Here is an 11,082-nt window from a genome sequence, read left to right as displayed (position 1 = left end):
TTATGTAACCATACCAAATGTAAAATATCATACTAATTTGAGTGTCCCGGATTTACATTTATTATGTCAGGTCTAATTGCCAACATATTGTGTTCTATACAGTTAAGCCTAAATGCCAAGCAGCTACTGTGATAAATAGAATGGTGTGGTTGTGTGTGTGTGTGTGTATATATGTGTGCGTCTTATATAATAAGTCTGTTCCGGGATAAATTCTGAGCATTGAAAAGAACATTAGCATACATGCAGTAATACAAATTAGGATAATTTCCTGTTTAAAAAAACCCAAACTGAAATGTGTTCAATCTGTGAGGGCAAAGAGCGCGCGTTTAGAACTACAATCCCATAATGCAAAGAGCGCTGAAAAACGTGGGTACAGAGGTGTTGTGGATGGCAGGGAGGCCAGGTTTGTTCAAACCGAGTGATGCGAATAGGCATTTGCTGCGATGGTCGGGGGGAAGGCTTCCACTAATCTGGAGTCTCGTTGTCTGTATGCAGTAATTTGGCCGGGGTTGGTCGAGGGCAGCCTGAGTTGAGAGAAGTTAGATAGACATGAACGCACAATTAAAACAATTTAATGTCGAGTCTTTCAGCCAGTAAAAGCCTAGCAAAGGAACTTTTGGAATCGGTTTGACTGTTTCTTCGTGAGCTAATGGATTTATGAAAACGACGAACGGATCTTCTATCGCTTCTAAAATCTCTTAGAATTGAAGTGGGGAATATTGCACACCTTTTCGTGCCGAAAGGTACAACTAGACTTAATCACATTTTATAGTAGCCGATGTAGTCATATCCTACTTTTTATTTTCTTTCTACGTTTTTACATTGTACATTTGGAAGTCTGGGTTTGGGGCAGACCTCTCCCTGGAGGAAGCTTTCTTTTGATGCTTTGCGCATTGTTTTATTTTCTTTTGGGCAGGTTGGGTAAACGTGGGAAAAGTATAATATATTGTAAAAGTTCTCGTTTAATACCGCATATTTTCGGGTTAAAATAAACTACGTTGGATATTCAAGCTTTTGTATGTTTTTTTTTTTTTACATCAAATCTCGGAGTCCAACATTTTTCTACGCTGGCTGTTTCGTCGCCCCTCGAGGGTTTTGTCAAAAAGGTATGGATTTTTTTCAAGGTATAAATTGGAATAATTTGTATTTACATGTTCGGCACAGAGCGTGCTGCTAGAATTATTTTTGAGTGAAGTAGACCTATCTAACATTATTTAGATCAGTATCAGGTATCCACATTGTGACAGATGACTCTCAGAAAAAACACTTTTGTTTGTTTAAACATTTTTTTTCTTATTTTATAGCCTGTAGCACTAGTCCCCCTCCAAATGGAGTCTGGACATATGTTTCTGGTTTGGAAACCAACCATGCACCAATGATGTGATTGGACTTTTATTTTCCCCTTCAAGTTTTATTTTACGCATTTTAGAAAATTGCCTGTATATTCGGTTGAAAATTTTACATTTGGTGATGGTTTTGTAATTTAATTTGTTTGTCATGTGCTTAATTGGTTGGGAAGAGCATTTGGAGTAGTGGGGGGGCAATAACCATCAGGACGCTCAGTCACCTCTTCAAATACTTGGAACATTGGGAGAGAAGATTAAAGTTGTGAGTATTTATGTTGTAATTTATTTTGTTGCTTTTCCGGTTGATCTCTTCAATTAGCCCTAACATAGGCCTACATTAGGATTTAAGTTCCCCTTCCTCAGTGTGACATGCAAAATGTTATACCTTTGGTTAGAGGGTTTTGTATCAGTTTGCATTTTCAATGAAGAAATATTATGGCGTGGTGGCTATGCAGTGTATTTTACGGTCTTTAATGTTTATTTTGAAAATTAGTTTGTCATTCCCTTTTTATTAGATATATTATATTGCCTTTACCTCCGTCACCTGTGTTCCTGGCTAATTAAAAGATGCAAGTCAGTGCTTGTTTTGACATAACACGTTTGCACAAGATTTTGCTTGAGTGTGTCTTCAAAATAGCCCATCATTTGAAATTAACTTCTGAAGAAAACAAAAGTGTTCTTTGCATGATTTATTTACCTCAGATTAGAATTAGGTGCCCTTTTGCTTTAAAATAGCTATACTTTTGAGGGTTTCTAGGATCACACACCCCTGCTCTCTATATAGCCTATAGTACTCTTATCTTTAATCTCCAACATTTCCAGAGGTCATCAGTAGGGCCTACCCATCCTGACATTCCCAAACTTTTCAAGAGGGAGGGATCCTGATTTATACCAGCCAAATCCCTACGCCCTCTCCTTCAGATTCAGTCTCTTTATATAGTTTTTAAGGAAAGATGCTTTAGTACTTGAGAGTTATGTGAAACAAACAAGCAAACAGGCTTCTGGGAATAAGCTTAGTCAACTACATTGACTTCCAAGAATGCACATGTCGAATGTTCACAACAAAAGTCTTTACAACGTGAAACAAAAATAAGATCAAGAGCATATTGATTGGAAGATGCTTTTTTTTGCTGTGAAATAATACTGCTTAGAAGTATCAGTTACAGGGTTTTGATTTCAGGCTGTCTGTTTACCCCAAGTAGTAAGCATACTTACTGGGAGAGTAGTACATACTGTACAATGCAAACGGGTAGCTGTTCTGCTTGCAGATTCATTCTTGCTTGTGGCTCTTCATGAAAACAACTGAGATCTACTGTCGATGTGGTGTGAGGAAAGTAGATTGCCCCATCACTTTTTATAGTACACACCTCTGTGAAACTACACTGGGCAGAAATATAAGTGCAACATGTGAAGTGTTGGTTCCATGTTTCATGAGCTGAAATAAAAGATCCCAGAAATGTTCCATACTCACACAAATATTATTTCTCTCATTGTGCACAAATTAGTTTAGCCTTGTTATTGAGCATTTTTTTTTTCTTTTGCCAAGATAATCCATCCACCTGACAGGTGTGGCATAGCAAACTGTATGCTCATTACATAGGTGCACCTTGTGCTTGGGACAATAAGGCCAGTCTAAAATGTGCTGTTTTGTCACATACAATAATGCCAGAGATGTCTCAAGATTTGAGGGAGCGTGCAATTGGTTACTGCAGGAATGTCCACCAGAACTGTTGCTAGAGAATTGAATGTTAACTTCCCTACCATAGGCCACCCCCAACGTAAATTTAGAGAATTTGGCAGTAGGTCCAGACGGCCTCACAACCGCAAACCACATGTATGGCGTTGTGTGGGCGATCATTTTGCTGATGTTAATGCTGTGAACAGAATGCCCCATGGGGTTATGGTATGGGCAGGCGTAAGCTACGAACAACAAACACAATTGCATTTTATCGACGGCAATTTGAATGCACAGATATCGTGATGAGATCCTGAGGCCCATTGTCGTACCATTAATCTGCCACCATCACCTCATGTCTCAGCATGATAATGCACGGCCCCATGTCGCAAGATTCTGTACACAATTCCTGGAAGCTAAACATGTACCAGTTCTTGCATGGCCTGCAAACTCACCAGACATGTCACCAATTGACCGTGTTTGGGATGCTTTGGATCAACATGTATGACAGCGTGTTCCAGTTCCCGCTAATATCCAGCAACTTTGCACAGCCATTGAAGAGGAGTGGGACAACATTCCACAGGCCAAAATCAACAGCCTGATCAACTCTGCAAAGGAGATGTCACACTGCATGAGGCAAATGGTGGTCACACCAGATACTGACTGGTTTTCTGACCCTCGCCCATACTTTTTTTGAAGGTATATGTGACCAACAGATGTGTTTCTGTATTCCCAGGCATGTGAAATCCATACATTAGGGCCTAATTAATTTATTTAAATTGACTGATTACCTTAAATGAACTGTAACTCAGTAAAATATTTGAAATTGTTTTATTTTTGTTCAGTATACATGAAATCATGTGTCCACCCCAAAAGCCTGCGTTGCCAATTTAGTCTTGCTAATGCTGACTTTGTATGGAAGCAGGTTTAGAATGGATAGTGTCAATGAGCCTTAAATGTTACTATCAAGTTGGTTTTAAATGGGAGGGAGAAGATGGATGGTTGAGCTAAGCAGCATTCCCTTAGGGAGTTCACCAGGAAAAAAAGTTGTTCTGTTGAGCTGTAGGAAAGGAAGTGAGGAATTGTCCTGCCCTCTAATTTACTAGGCTGCTGGGTTGGCACAGAGTTATTGTAGCTTACTGTTTCTGTGGAAAGTTGTTTCAGTGGTTAAATAATAGTTTGTGGTGAAATGTGGCATTGAATAACTTAGCCTACATTGAATATCTTATCTATAATTTATATGAAAAATACTCAAGTTGTACATCTTTTGAAATGGAGATGACCTTGTTACAATACTGAATGCACATGCATAGTAACTAAACAACATATTTAGAAACTTGGGAGAATTCATTCCTTTTATTTTAATTCATTTTTATTTTACCAGGGAAGACCCATTAAGACGTAGGTCTCTTTTTCAAAATGTGCCCTGCACAATACAATACACACATATATGCAGGGTACATTTTGAAAAAGAGATCGACGTCTCAATGTGTCTTCCCTGGTAAAGTAAAAATGAATGAGTAGGTGTGTCCAAACTTTTGACTGGTACTATACATGCATACAGTTGAAGTCGGAAGTTTACATACACTCAGTTTTTCATAATTCCTGACATTTAATACTAGTAAAAATTCCCAGTTTTAGGTCAGTTAGGATCACCACTTTATTTTAAGAATGTGAAATGTCAGAATAATATTAGTGATTTATTTAAGCTTTTATTTCTTTCATCACATTCCCAGTGGGTCAGAAGTTTACATGCACTCAATTAGTATTTGGTAACATTGTCTTTAACCTTTCTGGCGCAGGCGTTCCGCTAGCGACCCACCTCGACAACATCCGGTGAAATTGCAGAGCGCGAAAGTCAAATTACAGAAATAGAAATATTTAACATTCATGAAAATACAAGTGTCATACATCCAAAATTTAGCTTAATTTCTTGTTAATCCAGCCGCTGTGTCAGATTTCAAAAAGGCTTTACGGCGAATGCGCACATGCGATTATCTGAGGACAGCGCCCCGCATACAAAAGCATGAAAAACATTTTTCAACCAGGCAGGTGCGCCACGAATGTCAGAAATAGCGACATAATAAATGCCTTACCTTTGAAGATCTTCTTCTGTTTTGCACTCAAAGGTCCCAGCTACATCACAAATTATCCTTTTGTTGGATAAAGTCCTCCTTTATATCCCCAAAAACTCAGTTTAGCTGGCGCGCTTCATTCAATAATCGCCGGTTTCCCTCCTTCAAAATGCATACAAAATGAATCCCAAACGTTACCAATAAACTTATTCAAACAATGTTTATAATCAAACCTCAGGTACCCTAATAGGTAAATAAACGATACAATTTAAGACGGAGAATTGTTATTGTCTTTACTGGAGATAAACAACAAAATGCGCTCTCATCCACGCGCATGAAAACACTACAGCCAAAATGGGAGCCAAATTGAAAAACTACAGATTCTAGCTAATTTTTCCAAAAACAAGCCTGAAACTCTTTCTAAAGACTTGACATCTAGTGGAAGACCTAGGAACTGCAATCTGGGAGGTTTTCACCTCATAATAAACATGACAGCCATTGGAAACAGTGGAAGGCTGAACATTTTCTTTTTGGATGGTTTGTCCTCGGGGTTTCGCCTGCCATATCAGTTCTGTTATACTGACAGACATTATTTTAACAGTTTTAGAAACTTTAGAGTTTTCTATACAAATCTACCAATTATATGCATATCCTAGCTTCTGGGCCTGAGTAACAGGCAGTTTACATCCAGATGTCAAAATACAGCCCCCTAGCCCGAAGAGGTTAAATTGTTTAACTTGGGACAACATTTTCGGGCAGCCTTCCACAAGCTTCCCACAATAAGTTGGGTGAATTTTGGCCCATTTCTGCTGACAGAGCTGGTGTAACTGAGTCAGGTACTTGCTCGCACACGCTTTTTCAGTTCAGCCCGCAAATTTTGTATAGGATTGAGGTCACGGGTTTGTGATGGCCACTCCAATACCTTGACTTTGTTGTCCTTAAGCCATTTTGCCACAACTTTGGAAGTATGCTTGGGGTCATTGTCCATTTGGAAGACCCATTTGCGACCAAGCTTTAACTTCCTGACTGATGTCTTGAGATGTTGCTCAATATATCCACATAATATTCCTGCTTCACAATGCCATCTATTTTGTGAAGTGCACCAGTCCCTCCTGCAGCAAAGCACCCCCACAACATGATGCTGCCACCCCATGCTTCACGGTTGGGATGGTGTTCTTCGGCTTGCAAGCCTTCCCCCTTTTCCTCCAAACATAGCGATGGTCATTATGGCCAAACAGTTCTATTTTTGTTTCATCAGACCAGAGGACATTTCTCCAAAAAGTACGATCTTTGTCCCCATGTGCAGTTGCAAACCGTAGTCTGGCTTTTTTATGGCGGTTTTGGAGCAGAGGCTTTTTCCTTGCTGAGCGGCCTTTCAGGGTATGTCGATATAGGATAGGTCTTGGCTGATTTCTTTTGATTTTCCCATGATGTCAAGCAAAGAGGCACTGAGTTTGAAGGTAGGCCTCTAAATACATCCACAGGTACACCTCCAATTGACTCAAATGATGTCAATTAGCCTATCCGAAGCCTCTAAAGCCATGACATCATTTTCTGGAATTTTCCAAGCTCTTTAAAGGCACAGTACACTTAACCTCTCTCGGGTGTGTGGGACGAAATCGTCCCACCTAGTCAACAGCCAGTGGAATCAAGTGGCGCGAAATACAAAAACCTTAAAAATGCTAACTTCAATTTCTCAAACATATGACTATTTTACACCATTTTAACCTCTATGGGCTAGGTGGGACGCAAGAGTCCCACCTGTGGTGCACTCCATCAACAGCAGGTGCATTTCAAGAGCGGCAAATTTGAATCCAAATAAATGTCAAAATTCAAATTTTTCAAACATACAACTATTTTACACCCTTTGAAAGATAAACATCTCCTTAATCTAACCACGTTTTACGATTTCAAAAAGGTTTTACGGCGAAAGCATAAATTTAGAGTATGTTAGGACAGTACATTTACAAGAGTTGTGTGTAATGTTTTGTCAATTCAAAGACAGGGTCACCAAAACCATAAAACCAGCTAAAATGATGCACTAACCTTTGACAATCTCCATCAGATGACACTCCTAGGACATTATGTTAGACAATGCATGCATTTTTAGTTCTATCAAGTTCATATTTATATCCAAAAACAGCGTTTTACTATGGCATTGATGTTGAGGAAATCGTTTCCCTCCAATAACCGGCAGTCAAGTCAGCAACACAAATTAAATAATTAAAATTAGAAAACATTGGTAAAATATTATATTGTCATTTAAAGAATTATAGATTTACATCTCTTGAACGCAATCAACTTGCCAGATTTAAAAATAACCTTACTGGGAAATCACACTTTGCAATAATCTGAGCACTGCGCCCAGAAAAATACGCGTTGCGCGACTAGCGACGACTAACCGTCATGTTGGGGAGATCTAAAATCGAAAATACTATGTAAATAATCCATTACCTTTGATTCTCTTCATCAGATGTCACTTCCAGGTATCACAGGTCCATAACGAATGTAGTTTTGTTCAAAAAAGCTCATCATTTATGTCTCAGAAATCTCCGTCTTGTTAGCACATGATCTAAGCCAGCCGGACTTCTCGTCATGAACGAGGGGAAAAAATATATTTACGTTCGTTCAAACATGTCAAACGTTGTATAGCATAAATCATTAGGGCCTTTTTTAACCAGAACATGAATAATATTCAAGGTGGACGAATGCATTCTCTTTTATAACGTATTGGAACGAGGGTACCCAACATGAACTCGCGCGCCAGGTGTCTAATGGGCCATCATCGTTCCATGGCTCTTGTTCGGTCAGATCTCCCTCCAGAAGACTCAAAACACTTTGTAAAGGCTGGTGATATCTAGTGGAAGCAATAGGAAGTGCCAAAATATTCCTCAGCCCCTGTGTTTTTCAATGGCATAGGTTTAAAGGTAATACAACACATCAGGTATCCACTTCCTGTCAGAAAATGTCTCAGGGTTTTGCCTGCCAAATGAGTTCTGTTATACTCACAGACACCATTCAAACAGTTTTAGAAACTTTAGAGTGTTTTCTATCCATATATAATAAGTATATGCATATTCTAGTTACTGGGTAGGATTAGTAACCAGATTAAATCGGGTACATTTTTTTTATCCAGCCGTGCAAATACTGCCCCCTAGCCCTAACAGGTTAAAGACAAGACTCTCCTTTATCTAACCACATTGTCCGATTTCAAAAAGGCTTTACAGCGAAAGCAAAACATTAGATTATGTTAGGAGAGTACCCAGCCAGAAATAATCACACAGCCATTTTTCAAGCTAGCATATGTCACAAAAACCACAGCTATATGCAGCACTAACCTTTGATCTTCATCAGATGACACTCCTAGGTCATTATGTTATACAATACATGCATGTTTTGTTCAATCAAGTTCATATTTATATCAAAAACCAGCTTTTTACATTAGCATGTGACGTTAAGAACTAGCATACACACCGAAAACTTCCGGTGAATTTACCAAATACATAATTATTTAAAGAATTATAGATACAGAACTCCTTTATGCAATCGCGGTGTCAGATTTTAAAATAGCTTTTCGGCAAAAGCACATTTTGCAATATTCTGAGTAGATAGCTCGGCCATCAAGGCTAGCTAAACAGACACTCGCCAACATCGAGGCTCAGTAAACTACTAGTAGAAAAATTGGATAACCTTTGCTGTTCTTTGTCAGAATGCACTTCCAGGACTTCTACTTCAACCACAAATGTTGTTTTGGTTCAAAATAATCCATAGTTATGTTCAAATATCCTCCGTTTTGTTTGTGCGTTCAGGTCCCTATCCGAAGGGTGACGCGAGGACGCATGTCGTGACAAAACACTTCAAAATATTCCATTACTGTACTTAGAAGCATGTCAAATGCTGTTTAAAATCAATTTTATGCTATTTTTCTCGTAAAATAGCGATGATATTCCAACCGTGCGACGTTTTCGTTCAAAGGCTGAAAGAAAAACATGGCCACTTCTCGGGGCCGCGCATCTCCTGTCTCTGAGCCACCAGCCTGACCACTCACAAACAGCGCTCCTGTACCTAGCCCAGAGACAGCAGAGATCTCATTCCACTTTCTGGCGCCTTCAGAGAGCCTATGGGAGCCTTAGAAATTGTCACGTTACAGCAGAGATGCTGTATTTTCGACAGAGATGCCACAGAATCACAAGAAATGGTCAGGGAGGGCACTTGTATGGAATCTTTTGGCCTGCCATATGAGTTCTGTTATACTCACAGACACCATTCAAACAGTTTTATAAACTTTAGGGTGTTTTCTATCCAAATCTACCAATTATATGCATATTCTCGTTTCTGGAAAAGAGTAGTAACTAGTTTAAATCGGGTACGTTTTTTTTATCTGGCCGTGAAAATACTGCCCCCTAGCCCTAAGAAGTTAATGTATGTAAACTTCTGACCCACTGGAATTGTGATACAATAAATTATAAGTGAAATAATCCATCTGTTAACAATTGTTGGAAAAATTACTTGTCATGCACAAAGTAGATGTCCTAACCGACTTGCCAAAACTATGTTTGTTAACAAGACACTTGTGGTGTGGTTGAAAAATGAGTTTTAATGACTCTAACCTAAGTGTATGTATACTTCTGACTTCAACTGTATATGTGTGTATATACTGTATGTATGTACCATCAAAAGTTTGGACACACCTACTCACTCATTCCAGGGTTTTTATTTTTATTTATTTTATTTTTATTTTTTCCAATAATAGTGAAGACATCAAACTATGAAATAACACATATGGAGTCATGTAGTAACCAAAAGTGTTAAACAAATCAAAATGTTTTATATCTGAGATTCTTCAATGCCACTCTTTGCTTTGATGACAGCTTTGCACACTCTCGGCGTTTTCAACCAGCTTCATGAGGTAGTCACCTGGAATGCATTTCAATTAACAGGTGTGCCTTGTTAATTTGTGGAAACTGGTTACCGTGAGGACTGCAACAGGAAAGGAATTTTCAGAGTTACCTCTGCTGCAGAGGATAAGTTCATTCGAGTTAACTGCACCTCAGATTGCAGCCCAAATAAATGCTTCATAGAGTAACAGACAGCTCAACATCAACTGTTCAGAGGAGGCTGCGTGAATCAGGTATTCATGGTCGAATTGCTGCAAAGAAACCACTACTACAGGCCACCAATAAGAAAAATATGCTTGCTTGGGCCAAGAAACACGAGCAATGGACATTAAGCCGGTGGAAATCTGTCCTTTTGGTCTGATGAGTCCAAATTTGAGATTTTTGGCTCCAACAGCCATGTCTTTGTGACGCAGAGTAGGTGACCGGATGATCGCCGCATGTGTGGTTCCCACCGTGAAGCATGGAGGAGTGGTATGGGTGTGCTTTGCTGGTGACACTGTCGGTGATTTATTTAGATTTCAAGGCACACTTAACCAGCGTGGCTACCACAGCATTCTGCAGCGATATGCCATCCCATCTGGTTTCCCTTACTCCCACTATCATTTGTTTTTCAACAGGACAATGACCCAACACACCTACAGGCTGTGTAAGGGCTATTTGACCAAGAAGGAGAGTGATGGAGTGCTGCATCAGATGACCTGGCCTCCACAATCACCCGACCTCACCCCAATTGAGATGATTTGGGATGAGGTGGACTGCAGGGGGAAGGAAAAGCAGCCAACAAGTGCTCAGCATATGTGGGAATTCCGTTAAGACTGTTGGAAAAGCATTCCATGTGAAGTTGGTTGAGAGAATGCAAGTGTGTAAATCGGTCATCAAGGCAAAGAGTGCAGATTTACCTAGTTAGATAAGATGGAATTTGTAAAGAAATAGGGATTCATGTATAGATCTGTGGGTCTTTTATCAAAGTCCAGACAACCTTTTGATGCAGTGACGTGTATCGAAACTGTCACCTGTGACGAAGCGAATGGCACTTAGGTAGCTGGTGTCCAGTGGTTTGAGTAGTAGCAGCTGCACTTTGATAAATA

The 11,082-nt window shown here is 39.5% G+C and overlaps 1 protein-coding gene across 7 annotated transcripts in view; it reads left to right on the top strand.

Moving 5' to 3' along the window:
- Positions 1-391: 391 nt before the first annotated feature.
- Positions 392-11,082, top strand: part of LOC106585563 (fibroblast growth factor receptor 1-A) — a 47,648-nt gene continuing 36,957 nt past the window's right edge. For 3 of the 7 annotated variants that reach the window (XM_082968580.1, XM_014171926.3, XM_014171922.3), the window contains exon 1: positions 392-1,106. The gene's annotated coding sequence lies outside the window, so the exon portion shown is untranslated. The remainder of the gene's footprint in view (positions 1,107-11,082) is intronic. The other 4 variants (XM_014171928.3, XM_082968581.1, XM_014171927.3 and 1 more) reach the window with 2 other exon arrangements.

Source organism: Salmo salar, chromosome 24 (genome assembly GCF_965601325.2).
Source record: "Salmo salar chromosome 24, fSalSal1, whole genome shotgun sequence".
NCBI classification, from domain to species: domain Eukaryota; kingdom Metazoa; phylum Chordata; class Actinopteri; order Salmoniformes; family Salmonidae; genus Salmo; species Salmo salar.
The sequence above is the reverse complement of the archived record's forward strand: the minus strand, read 5'-3'. Positions and strand labels throughout refer to the sequence as shown.